The sequence below is a fragment of the Apodemus sylvaticus genome, chromosome 3 (genome assembly GCF_947179515.1).
Source record: "Apodemus sylvaticus chromosome 3, mApoSyl1.1, whole genome shotgun sequence".
Taxonomy (NCBI): Eukaryota; Metazoa; Chordata; class Mammalia; order Rodentia; family Muridae; genus Apodemus; species Apodemus sylvaticus.
Genome location: NC_067474.1, coordinates 147,104,590 through 147,117,349, shown reverse-complemented (window position 1 = coordinate 147,117,349; position 12,760 = coordinate 147,104,590).

The window sequence follows — 12,760 nt, the reverse complement described above, 5'->3', positions numbered from 1 at the left end:
CTTCACAGAAGATAGGAAACTCGTGCGATGGGCTGGGCTGTAGCTCGGTGATCGCTGGCCCAGCATGCGAGAGGCTCTAAGGAGCAACCAGTGTGGAGCACCGGGGTGCTGAGCGGGAGGTGGCGAAGTCTGATACAAAGCCGGACTATATAGTAGCAACCGAGCTCACGCCTTTAATCCAGGCACCTGGGAGGTAGAGGCAAGCATATCTACGTGAGTTCAAGACCAGTTTGGTCCACATAGTGACTGAGACAGGGCTACGTCGAGAGATCCTGTCTTGGGGCGGGGGATGGGGGAGATGAAGAGATGCTCCAGCCATTAAGAGCATTTGCTGCTCTTACTGGATACTTGGGTTGGGTTCCCAGCACCACATACGAGGCAGCTCACCCATCCGTAACTCGTTTCATCGGATTGGATACCCTCTTCTGACCTCTAGAGGGACCAGGCACATACGTGTTGCACATACATACATGCAGGCAAAGCTCTCATATACATAAAATTATCTTTAACAAAAAGAAAAAAATTTAAAGTACAAGTACATGCTTCGATATAGAAAACTATTCCCGCCCGGCGGTGGTGGCGCACGCCTGTAATCCAGCACTCTGGGAGGCAGAGGCAGGTGGATTTCTGAGTTCGAGGCCAGCCTGGTCTACAGAGTGAGTTCCAGGACAGCCAGGGCTACACAGAGAAACCCTGTCTCGACAAAACCAAAATCCAAAAATCAAAAAAAAAAAAAAAAAAAAAAAAAAAAGAAAGAAAGAAAGAAAGAAAGAAAACTATTCCCAGAAGCCATAGGCGATCAGATGGAAACTGTATAGCCTGCAGTGAACTACCTCCGTACAAGGGGTTTGTGGCCTTCACAGACAAACAGTATGGATCTTATGATTGTATGCAGTGCTCAGGGAGGCCAGAGAAGGGCGTTGGCTCCTCTGGGTCCATTTTAAAATTCAAAGCAAGTGCAGCTCTGCCCAAAATTAGGCTCTTCAACTTCCTGTCTGGGGGAGGGAAAGGCTCATGAGATCCCACCCCTCTCTAAGAATTTTTATACAGCTGATGGTTGATGTGGGTGTAAGCATTTCTGCTTAGATGAAAGGGTATCCTGGAACCAAGGGAAGTGGTGTCAAGTGCAAGGACAGCCTGGGGCACGGGAGCCCAGGAACCTTACAGCTCTGAGAGGAAGTCTCCTCAGCAGAAGCAATTGCACAGCCAAGCTCAGGAACCTCTGCCCCAGTCCACACCTTCGCTTCTTCCCTTCATGGCTTCTTGCAACAAGAGAAAGTCACACCAGGCACCAAATCTCATGAGAGAGATGTATTGGAGGGTCCAGGGTGGGGAGGGCTGGATCCAGGGATGCCCTCTGCTCCTGGGACAGGACAAAGGGCAGAGCTGTTGGATTTCTCAGGGGTGGTGTTTTCAGGGCAGAGGTTCCAGATGTAGGATTGGTGAAATCTCAAGTCCTGAGCTTGGGAGCTCCGAGATTGGTGGCTTTTTTCCACTCCCTTTGCCCTGCATCAGACCCATGGATTAGGGTGGGAAGTCCTTCCCAGCCGCAGCTGGCTTTGGCTGAGGCCCCATCTCTGAGGAAGCTGAAGAGGAGGTGGACAGCTGCTGTGGGACAGCTCTTGCTATGCTGTTTTCACCAAGGTCGAGGCAGAGAAGAAGGTGTTGCCACCGTGGACAGCTCTTCATAATGGCAGTAGGCTGAGGCAGGAAGAGTGTCACCGTGGACAGCTCCTGCTGAGGCAGGAAAGAAAATGCTACATTGAGGACAGCTCCTGTGATGGTTGCAAGCTGAGATGTCATGGTGCCACCATTTTTTCAAGAGCTGCCATTTTTGACAGCTACTGTGCAAGAATGGGGGGTGGGGTGGGAAGGAGGGGCTGATGGCCAGTTTGAAGCATTCTATCCTGGGTGGATAGTCCTTAAGACTCCCCAAGTAGCCAGGCGGTGGTGGCACACGCCTGTAATCCCAGCACTCTGGGAGGCAGAGGCAGGCAGATTTCTGAGTTCGAGGCCAGCCTGGTCTACAGAGTAAGTTCCAGGACAGCCAGGGCTACACAGAGAAACCCTATCTCGAAAAAAACCAAATCAAAAAAAAAAAAAAAAAAAAAAAAAAAAAAACAACTCCCCAAGTAAACAATGGAGGCCTGAGAGATAACTCAGTGGCTAAAGTGGCTAAGAGCCAGAGGACACAGGTTCAATTCCTTGCACCCACAGGGTGGATCACAACCACCTGTGACTCCAGTTTCAAGGGATCCAATGCCTTCCTCTGTCCTCTTGAGGGTGCCAAGTATGCACATGATCCACTGATAAACTTGCAAGCAAAACACTACCTACAAAATAAAAATTAGAATAAAATTTAGAAAAGTAAACAGCTCACGAGCCTCGGTTCCTAAACATACAAGATTCACAAAGTTCCTTGAGTGTATATGAGCACTAGGGACTGCTGGAGAGAAGAGACATTCCAACCTGTCCAGCTGCCTTCAAGTCCAGCAAAGAGATGCAGCTTTTATAACTCATGCTGGGGTGACGTTTCCATGGGCGACTTTTCAGTAATGCAGCTGACTGATTTTTGAGTCATCCATGCTCCTATAAGTAACCCCAATAAACTCATTGGTTCACCACACTGGGTGAATTGTTGCTGGTTAGTTTTATACAGACTTTGGTCTGTCATTGGTTTCCTGTCTAGGATGAGTAGACAATTGTTTTCATTTCCCTCAGAAAAAACAAGCCGGTCAGTGGTGTTGCACGCCTGTAATCCCAGCACTCTGGGAGGCAGAGGCAGGCAGATTTCTGAGTTCAAGGCCAGCCTGGTCTACAGAGCGAGTTCCAGGACAGCCAGGGCTGCACAGAGAAACCCTGTCTGGGGGGGGGGGACCCGAAAAAAAGAAAAAACATACTAAAGAGAGGAAGAGACATTTTCCAGTGTAGCCACTGGTAAGATGTCAATACTCCTGTACACACCCCTCACCCATGCTCCTGTAAAGGGCCTGAAAAGAAACTCAATAGTTCACTGAAAACAAAAACCATGAAAGTATAAAGGTTTAGGTACTGCAGAGATGGCTCTTGCAAAAGACCTGGGTTTGACACCCAGCACCCACAAGGGAGCTGACAACTGTCCACAACTGCAGTTCTAGGAGCTGCAAATGGCGCCTTCTGGTCTCCACAGGCACCAGACACATACATGGTGCATAGATATACAGGAAGGCAAAACATCCATATACATAAAATTAAAGATAAAGTATAAAGAGGGGCTGGAGAGATGGCTCAGCGGGTAAGAGCACTAACTGCTCTTCCAAAGGTCCTGAGTTCAAATCCCAGCAACCACATGGTGGCTCACAACCACCTGTAACGAGATCTGATGCCCTCTTCTGATGCGCCTGAAGACAGCTAGAGTGTACTCACATATAATAAATCTTTAAAAAAAGAAAGTATAAAGAGCAGCACCTGGGAAAAGGAAATGATCAATCGAGTGGGAGGGAGACAGAGATGGAAACAGAAAGGACAAGAATTATGGAAGTATGTTGTATACATTTGCAAAAATGTCAGAACAAGACTAATGTGTAATTAACATATAGTAATAAAACAAAAACAAGCAAAGCACCAGGGCTGGGGTGCGGCTTCATTTGATGCAGTACTTGCCCAGCATGCAGAAAGCCCCAAGGTCGATCCCCAGCCCAGCATAAAGCTTGCAGGATCTCTGTGATCCTGGCGCTTCAGAGGCAGGAGGATCAGAAGGTCAGTATCCTTTTTGGCTGTCTGACAGTTTTTTGATCTGTTTTGTTTTTGTTTTTTGTTTTTACAAAACAGGGTTTCTTGGTTGTCCTGATACTTTAGACCAGGCAGAGATGCACTTGTCTGTCCAGTTCTGGGATTGGCCCTTTACCACCTGGTTGTATAACTAGTTTAAGACCAGTTGGAGATCCTGAGACTCTGGCACAAAAAAAGAAAAAGGAAGGAAGAGAGAGAGAGAGAGAGAGAGAGAGAGAGAGAGAGAGAGAGAGAGAGAGAGAGGTGTTTGTCATGAGATGTTTTGACAGCGTAGAGCTTGGCCAGAGCCCTGTCACCCAGCACAGCACTGAAGGGGAAGGACCCCAGACTAAGTCTCCTGTGTTCCAGAGCAGAGTTCACTGCAAAGAATCAGTTCTATCGGTTGGACTTATGTAAGAGACATGCGCACACTGTTTACCCGTGATGAAACCAGACAGATTCCAAATTCCAGTTCTTTACCTCATAAAAGCTTAGTTGATCTTCCTAATTGTCCCTGCCCACCAAGCTTGGAATGAGCTTCCTTCTCTCCTTCCCGGAGTCTCGGACCTGGAGCCGGCTCTTCATCTTCCTCAAAAGCCCCTCACGGGAATGGGCTGGATTCAGAGCCAGTCTCCATTTCTGACCCCAACCACCCACCATCCTTCTGCTGCCTGCCAGCTTCCTCTCCCCTAGCTTTTCCTGGCCGGTTCTCTCTCTCCAGTGAAAGAAAAACTGTTTTTGCCCTTGTGACCTTGGAGACTTTGTTGCCAGGTCAGAGCCCTCCTCAAAGCTACGGTTCCCGAGCCCTGTAATTGCAATAGCTCCTCCCCCTTTTTAATAAGCCTTAACCCCACCCCCAGATTTGTTGTGTTCCTTTTCCTAATTTACTGGCATATGCCAGTATTCATAGCTGATGTGTTCACAAGGTTTTGTAAAACATTAGCATTTTGTACTAATAACCTCAGGTTTTTTTGAAGTCAGAAACCAGAATTGTTTCATTTTTATAAAGTTCAACCTTGCAAATTAAAAACAAAATTTAGGGATGCATAAATAAATATTCTTTAAATCAGGGAAAAACCCTCAGGGCTTGCACGTGATCTCGGCCTCAGGGAGGGTGAGGGGGGAAGTTTACTACAAGTTCAAGGCCAGGCCGGGCTGCAGAGCGTGGACCGGTCTCTAATGGGAGGTGGGGCGGGTAAGGTGAATGACAGGAAGAAAGCAAAACTCAAAGAAATTATTAACTGAAATTCAGGGTAGTCATTAGCTTTGGAGGCAAGGAGAAAGAGCCCTCGAGGCTGGTGGAGGTAATGACCGTTGCCGCAGTAGTGGGGGCCATTATGCTGTTATTTTTAATATCTAATAGATATAGTTTATAAAGAGTTTTTTGTTTGTTTGTTTGTTTGTTTTTTCAAGACGGGTTTCTCTATGTAGCCCTGGCTGTCCTGGAACTCACTCTGTTGACCAGGCTGGCCTCGAACCCAGAAATCTACCCGCCTCTGCCTCCCAAGTGCTGGGATTAAAGGCATGTGCCACCACCACCACCTGGCCTATAAGCAATGTTTTTTTTTTTTAATTTATGTTTTTTATGATATGCGTGTTTTGTCTGCATGCTCGTCTAAGCACCAGAAGAGGGTATCGGATCCCAATATAGACATTTGTGAGTCTGTGTGTGTGTGTGTGTGTGTGTGTGTGTGTGTTGGGAATTGAACTCAGGTCCTCTGGAAGAGCACCTTGTGCTCACTGAGCCATCTCTCCAACCCCAGTTTTCTTTTTTAAGTTCTTTTTTTAAAATATTTATTTATTATATGGAAGTACACTGTAGCTGTCTTTAGACATTCCAGAAGAGGAACAGATCTCATTACGGATGGCTGTGAGCCACCATGTGGTTGCTGGGATTTGAACTCAGGACCTTCGGAAGAACAGTCAGTGCTCTTAACCATTGAGCCATCTCTCCAGCCCTTTTCTTACATTCTTACCCAATTCGTGTACCCATTCGTGTACATACCTCTGTAAGCCAGAAGAGGATGTCAGACCCCCTGGAGCTGGGGTTACACGGGCTTTTGTGAGCTGCCTTGGTGCTGAGAAGCAGCCGCAGGGCCTCCTGGGAGCAGCTGTTAGCCACCAAGCCTTCCCCTCAGCCCCAGCTGTTTTTTGTTTTTGTTTTTTTTTTTATTACTTTATTTTATGCGTGTGAGTGTTTTGTCTGCCTGGCTGTTTGTGCACCATTCCCCGGCCTGGTATTAGTGGAGGGCAGAAGAGGGTGTGGGAGCCTCTGGATGGCCTCGCAGATGGTTTTGAGCTACCATGCGGGTGTTGTGAACGCTGGAAAGCACATGTTCTAGACCCAACCTCTAGAACACCACCACCTAGACCCAACCTCTTCGGCCCCACCAACATCATTTTTGGATTTTTTCAGATAGTGTTTCACTATGTAGCTCAGGCTGGCCTCCAAAGTGCTGGGATTAAAGGAGTGCACAACCACACTAGGATGAAAAAAATTTTTTTTTTTTTTTGGTTTTTTGGATTTGGCTTTTTTCGAGACAGGGTTTCTCTGTGTAGCCCTGGCTGTCCTGGAACTCACTCTGTAGACCAGGCTGGCCTCGAACTCAGAAATCCGCCTGCTTCTGCCTCCCAGAGTGCTGGGATTACAGGCGTGCGCTACCACCACCCAGCTTGAAAAAAACATTTTTAAAGATGTATTTATTTTATGTATATATGAGTACATGGTAGCTGTCTTCAGACACACCAGAAGAGGGCATCAAATCCATGTGGTTGCTGGGGATTGAACTCATGACCAAAAAGAAAAAAGGACAGAGTTTCTTTGTGTAACCCTGGCTGTCCTAGAGCTCTCTCTGTAATCAGGGTGACCTTGAACTCAGAGACCTGCCTCCCAATGCTGGAATTAAAGGTGAACATCACCATAACCAAGTCCTGCTGGGCAGTGGTGGCACACACCTGTAATCCCAGCACTCTGGGAGGCAGAGACAGGCAGATTTCTGAGTTCGAGGCCAGCCTGATCTACAGAGTTCCAGGTCAACCAGGGCTACACAGAGAAACCCTGTCTTGAGAAAACCAAATCCACAAAACCAAAACCAAACCAAAACAAAACAAAACAAAAAAAGACAAAGTCCTGCTGCTATGTCCAGGTTGCTAGGAAACTCATAGCAATCCTCCTGCCTCAGCTTCATAAGTGCTAGGATTAACACCATCAGGCACTTGTGTGTACCATCAGGGCCAACCTAAATAAAAAAAAGGAAAAAAAAAAAGAACTTTAATGACTCTTGATGTAATCGCTGGTGGGGATAATGTCATGTTTGGATTTTGTTTTTAGTACCATGTGTGCAAGATTTACATATAGGGGCAAACATGCCGTGGCACTCTGGAGGACAGAGGACAGCTGGTAGCATTTGTTCTCACCTTCCATCTTTACGTGGGCCCCAGGGATTGAACTCAGGTGTCCAGGCAGTACGCACCTTTTCCTCTGAGCCATCTCACCCACCAACCTCCCATTTTAATGTCTGGATTTCAAAATCTTTTTTTTAAAGATATATTTATTTTATATATGTGAGTACACTGTCACTGCCTTCAGACACACCAGGAGAGGGCATCAGATCCCATTACAGATGTTTGTGAGCCACCATGTGGTTGCTGGGACTTGAACTCAGGACCTCTGGAAGAGCAGTCGGTGCTCTTAACCCCTGAGCCATCTCTCCAGCCCCTGGATTTTAAAATCTGATAGAACTATGGATTGGTACAGCCACTTTGAAAAGCTGACAAGATCTAGTAAGCACACATAAGCATACCGCTGTCACTTGGCAGCCCTTATTCCGACTCCTAACAGATCTGTAACAACTGTGTATTTTAACATACGCAATGAGGGGCTAGGGAAATGGCTCACGGAAAAAGAGCTTGCTCTGCAGGTGTAAGGACCGAAGTCCATCTCCTCAACCCCACGTAAAAGGCAGATGTAACAGGTCACACCTATAACACCACTATACAGATCCCAGAGCCTTGCTGGCCATCCAGCGTGTTGATAAAGCAAGCTCCGGGTCAGCAAAAGACCATGTCTTTTGTTTTGTTTTGTGTTTTTTTGAGACAGGGTTTCTCTGGGTAGCCCTGGCTGTCCTGGAACTCACTCTATAGACGAGGCTGGCCTCGAACTCAGAAATCTGCCTGCCTCAGTCTCCCAAGTGCTGGGATCAAAGGCATGTGCCACCACTGCCTGGCAAGACCATGTCTTTTACAGCCAGGTCTACAAAGCTAGTTCTAAGCCAGTCAAAGTTACACAAAGAAACCCTGTCTGAAAAAGCCAAATTTAAATAAAAATGTTGATTAGACAGAAGAGGACATTCCAATATCAGCCTCTGGACTCTGTGTACACCTGTGCTGTTGAAGGCACCTGCATATATGCATATTCAATGAAAAAAGAAACACACAGGAATAAATAAATATGTAAACAACAGTCACTCAAGCAGTTGAGTTTGTAATATCCATAAAATGTGAAAGCAAACCATATGTTGATCAGCAGGATAACAAGTAAATGAATCGCAGCGTAATGAGATACATTGCAACAATGACAGTTAATAATACATACTTCCACACAGAGTAGGGAGACATAATACTGAGTGAAAAAAGATACTCAAGGAGCTGGAGGGATGGATGGCTCAGAGGTTAAGAGCACTGGCTGCTCTTCCAGAGGACCTGGGTTCAATTCTCAGCACCTGCATTAAGATCACAGTCCGCTGTCAGGATCTGGAGCCTTTTTCTGGCCTTGAAGGATACCACGGATTCAAGTAGTACACAGACACACATACAGACAGAACAGCCACAAACATAAGTAAAATAAATAAATAAATAAATAAAATGATAAACAGGAAATAGCAATGTAGACTCACAAACATGTAAGATGAGCAATCTCATTTATACGTTTTTTTTTTCTTTTTTTCTGTTTCTTACTTTTTAGAGACAGGGTTTCTTGTGCAGCTCTGGCTGTTCTGGAACTTGCTCTGTAGATGAGGCTGGCCTTAAACTCAGAGAGATCCACCTGCCTCTGTGTCCTGAGTGCCAGACTCAAAGTTGTGTGCCAATAGTGCCGGCTTCTATTCTGTTTCTTGAGGCTCTGACTGGCTTCAAACTCCCTATGTAAGTGAGGGAGACTTTGAACTTTACAACTTTCTGAAGAATAGGAAACCAAACTATTTGTAAAAGTTAGGCCGTGGTGGCATATGACTTTAAGCCCAGCAATTGGGAGACAGACACAGACAGATCTCTGTGAAAGCTACACAGAAAAATCCTGTCTTGAAAAGCCAGAAAGGGGAGGGGGAAAGGTATCATTTTTGACTATCTGGAGAGATGGTTCAGTTGTCAAGAGCACCGGCTGCTCTTGTGCTGGACCTGGGTTTGAGTCCCAGCACCTGGCAGGCTCACCACACCAGCTTTAGCTCCAGTGCCAGGGGATCCAGTGCTCTCTTCTGGTCCGCATGGCACTGCCCTCACAAGGTGCACAAACACAGGGGCAGATCATATGGGATAACGATTGCACTGTAAAAAGAGATTAAAGATAAATATTTTAGAAATATAAATAAAATCTAACAAGGTGTGATAACACCCACCTAAAATAACAACTCTGTGTGTGTATGTGCCTGTGTGCTCACATGCATGTGTACTTGTAGATGCCATGTTGTGTTGGTGACTGTGGAGGCCAGAAGAGGGCACCAGATCCCCTGGAACAGGAGGCACAGGGGTTTGTGAGAAGCCAGGCCTGGTGCGGGAACTGAACCCAGGTCCTCTGGAAAAGCGCCACACTCTCTTAACCACTGAGCCCTTTTGAAGCCCTGTCGTTTTCTTTGCTAAAATTTATATTTTTTCCTTTTACAGTTTCACACATGGATAATATAATATTCTTTGAACAAAGTCCATCCATTGTTCTCTCTCTCTCTCTCTCTCTCTCTCTCTCTCTCTCTCTCTCTCTCTCTCTCCCCTGCCGGGTGTCAGGGTAATGAGACATGGTTTCTCTGTGTAGCACTCTGACCTATGCAGACCAGGTTGGCCTTGGACTCACAGAGACCCACCTGCCCTGCCTCCTGAGGGTGCGCACCTCACCACCCTCTTATCCCCTCCCACCCCAACACCAAATCCTCCTCCTTCCCAAGCCTAACTTCATATTTCCATATATTTATTTGTGACCCATCGTATTTATTAGGGTTCCCTGCATGAACATAGGTATGTAGGGGATAAGTTTTATTTTTAATTTATTGTCATCAGGGGTGTTTGGACTGCACATGCTCCAGTGAGCATATGGAGGTCAATAACCTCATGAATTGATTGTCCTTCCACCACAGGCTCTCAGAGATTGAACATAGGTTATCAGGTTTGCACAACAAGCACTTTTACCCAGTGAACCATCTTAAACTTCTGATCCTCCTGCCTCCCGTGTGTTGGGTGATTGACGGGTGAATCATAACTCTGTTATGGTTCTAGAAATCAGCGTGGTGGGAAGCTTTGAGGAGGAGCATAGGATGTTTTCCGAGGTATTTTTGTTAGGTTTTTGTTGTTGGTAGTGGTAGTTTTGTTTGTTTGCTTTGAGACAGGGTCTCTATTATGTAGCCCTGTCTGTCTTAGAACTCACTATACAGACTAGGCTGGCCTTGAACTCTCAAAGACCCACCTCCCTCTGCCTCCCCGTACTAGAATTAGAGGTGTGTGCCACCAAACCCTGGTATATTGTAGTTAGATATTTTCCCCTGGGCTGAGCATTTTATCTCAGGATCTCATGTATAGTAAGCTATCATGTTACCTCTGACCTTACCCTCACCTTGTGTGTGTGTGTGTGTGTGTGTGTGTATCACATTGCATTGGGAGGCCCTATTTTAGACAAGGTCTCATATACCCCTGTCTGACCTCGAATTTGTTATATAGTAAAGACAGACTAACTTTAGATTGATTCCCTCCTCCACCTCCACACTCTGGGACTACTGGCATGAGCCACCACACCTGGTTTGCCATGATTCTTATAAAGTTGGCCCAGCTGCACCCTGCCACGAACATCAAGTCCCCTTTGTTGACCTTGACTCCCTTCAGACTGTTACCAGGCTCGTCACCAGATTCATTGGCATGCCCTTTCTCTGTTCTGTTTTGTGATACAAACCCTATTTGCCTGTCTGTCTGTGTACCAGGTGCTGTCCATGGAGATCTGCGGGGCTTGGGCTGCTCCCTCCAGCCCATGGGTTTTTTTTTTTTTTTAAAGATTTATTTATTTATGTGTGTGAGTACATTGTTGCTGTCTTCAGACACCTCAGAAGAGGGCATCAGATCTCATTACGGATGGTTGTGAGCCACCATGTGGTTGCTGGGAATTGAATTCAGGACTTTCCTTCTATAAGCACATGAACAGCCAGTCTTCTGCACCGTTTGTTGAAGGAGCTATCTTTTCTCCAATGTGTAATTTTGGTGTCTCTGCCACAGAGTTTGGTCTGGGTCTCTGGTCCATGGCACAAAACGCCTAAATCCCTTCCGATTTCCCAGGAGACAGTGCAATGTTTTGTTCTGCAGAGGCGACTCTCAGGTGGTTTCTCAATAGCTTTAGAATGAGTGCTGCTGCTTTGTTGGCCGGCATGCGGGAAGCATTCTGTCCATTCGGCAAGCATCGCTCGCCACCTTCTGCCGCCGCCTTAGCCCGTGGGTTTTTATTTGTTTCCCATTATGGATGGTTGTGAGCCATCATGTGGTTGCTGGGATTTGAACTCATGACCTCCAGAAGAGCAGTCAGTGCTCTTAACTGTTGAGCCATCTCACCAGCCCCAAATTTCGGTTTCTTTAAAAAAAAATCACAGAAATGTAAGGATGTGCTTTCCTTTTAATCCCAGGGGCTGCCGGGGACTGTCCGTAGCAGCTGACTGTGATTTGCCTCATGCTCTATCAGAGGTGTGGTTTTGCCAGCTGTGGATAGTTTCTGCGATTGTGTGATTGTGTGATTTTTTTGGAATTCAGGGAACTTTTCAGAGGGCATATAAATGCTAGCACCCCCTAGAGGGAGGGTGCGTGGTTGTGGTTTGTTCGTATTTGTGTTCAAAGAAGAAACAAGAAGAAAGAAATTAGATCCAAATCTGTCTCTCTCTCTCTATTTCTCTCTCTCTCCTTCCCTTTCTCCTATCCTTTATTTTATCTAGTGATAGGGGATGAAGGGTCAGGGTTAAAGAACTCATAAATTAGCAAAGACCAGGAACAAATCATCCCTCCAACTACTGTCACACGTTCAGGTCACTGTGTCATAATTACTTGGGTGTCTTCATTTGCATGGGAAGTGTCCCATTTGAATGGCATCCGGGCCCCATTCATTGAAACCTTTCCCTCACGTCCAGCAAAGTCTGCACTGAGTAAACATCAGGGGACACTGAGTGACACAGTATGTGGCTGGGGGGAAGGCTCGTGGGCAATCGCTATCCTCAAAGGTTCTAGGGTGCACACAGGCCCTGAGGGCAGGGTGGCTCATGACACAACACAGTCAGCTGACAGCTATTGGCTGCTTAAAACTGTGATCACATTAGCCTGTGATTTGGCTGTGAAGAGAGAGCCAATGATGGCCATAAGCTGTCATCCAAAACCCTGAGCTGCCCTGGGACCCCAGTCAGTCCCCAGTGAGCCATACTGGCTGAGCCTGAGGACAAGGACCCTCTCCAGATGCAGATGGTCAGTAACCGGTGGCTGAAGTGACCCCAGACTCACTCCAGCCTGTGCTGAGGGCAAGGATTCTGTCTCTAGAGTCACAGGAGTCTGTTCTGTGCTCAAGTCTCAATACAGAGTGACCGCCTTAGACCTTCAGAACATTCCATATCCCAGCTAGACCTGCTTCTTCTTCCTCTTGCTGGAAATGAGAGACAGACCTGTCCCAGGATGCTGGTCAGAGAGACAGTTTCCCTGCCCTGAAAAGCTCACAGCCAAGGCGAGTAACTACCCTCACTCCACTGGGCATGATTTATTCTTTCGGTTGGTCATATTTTCTTTATGTTCT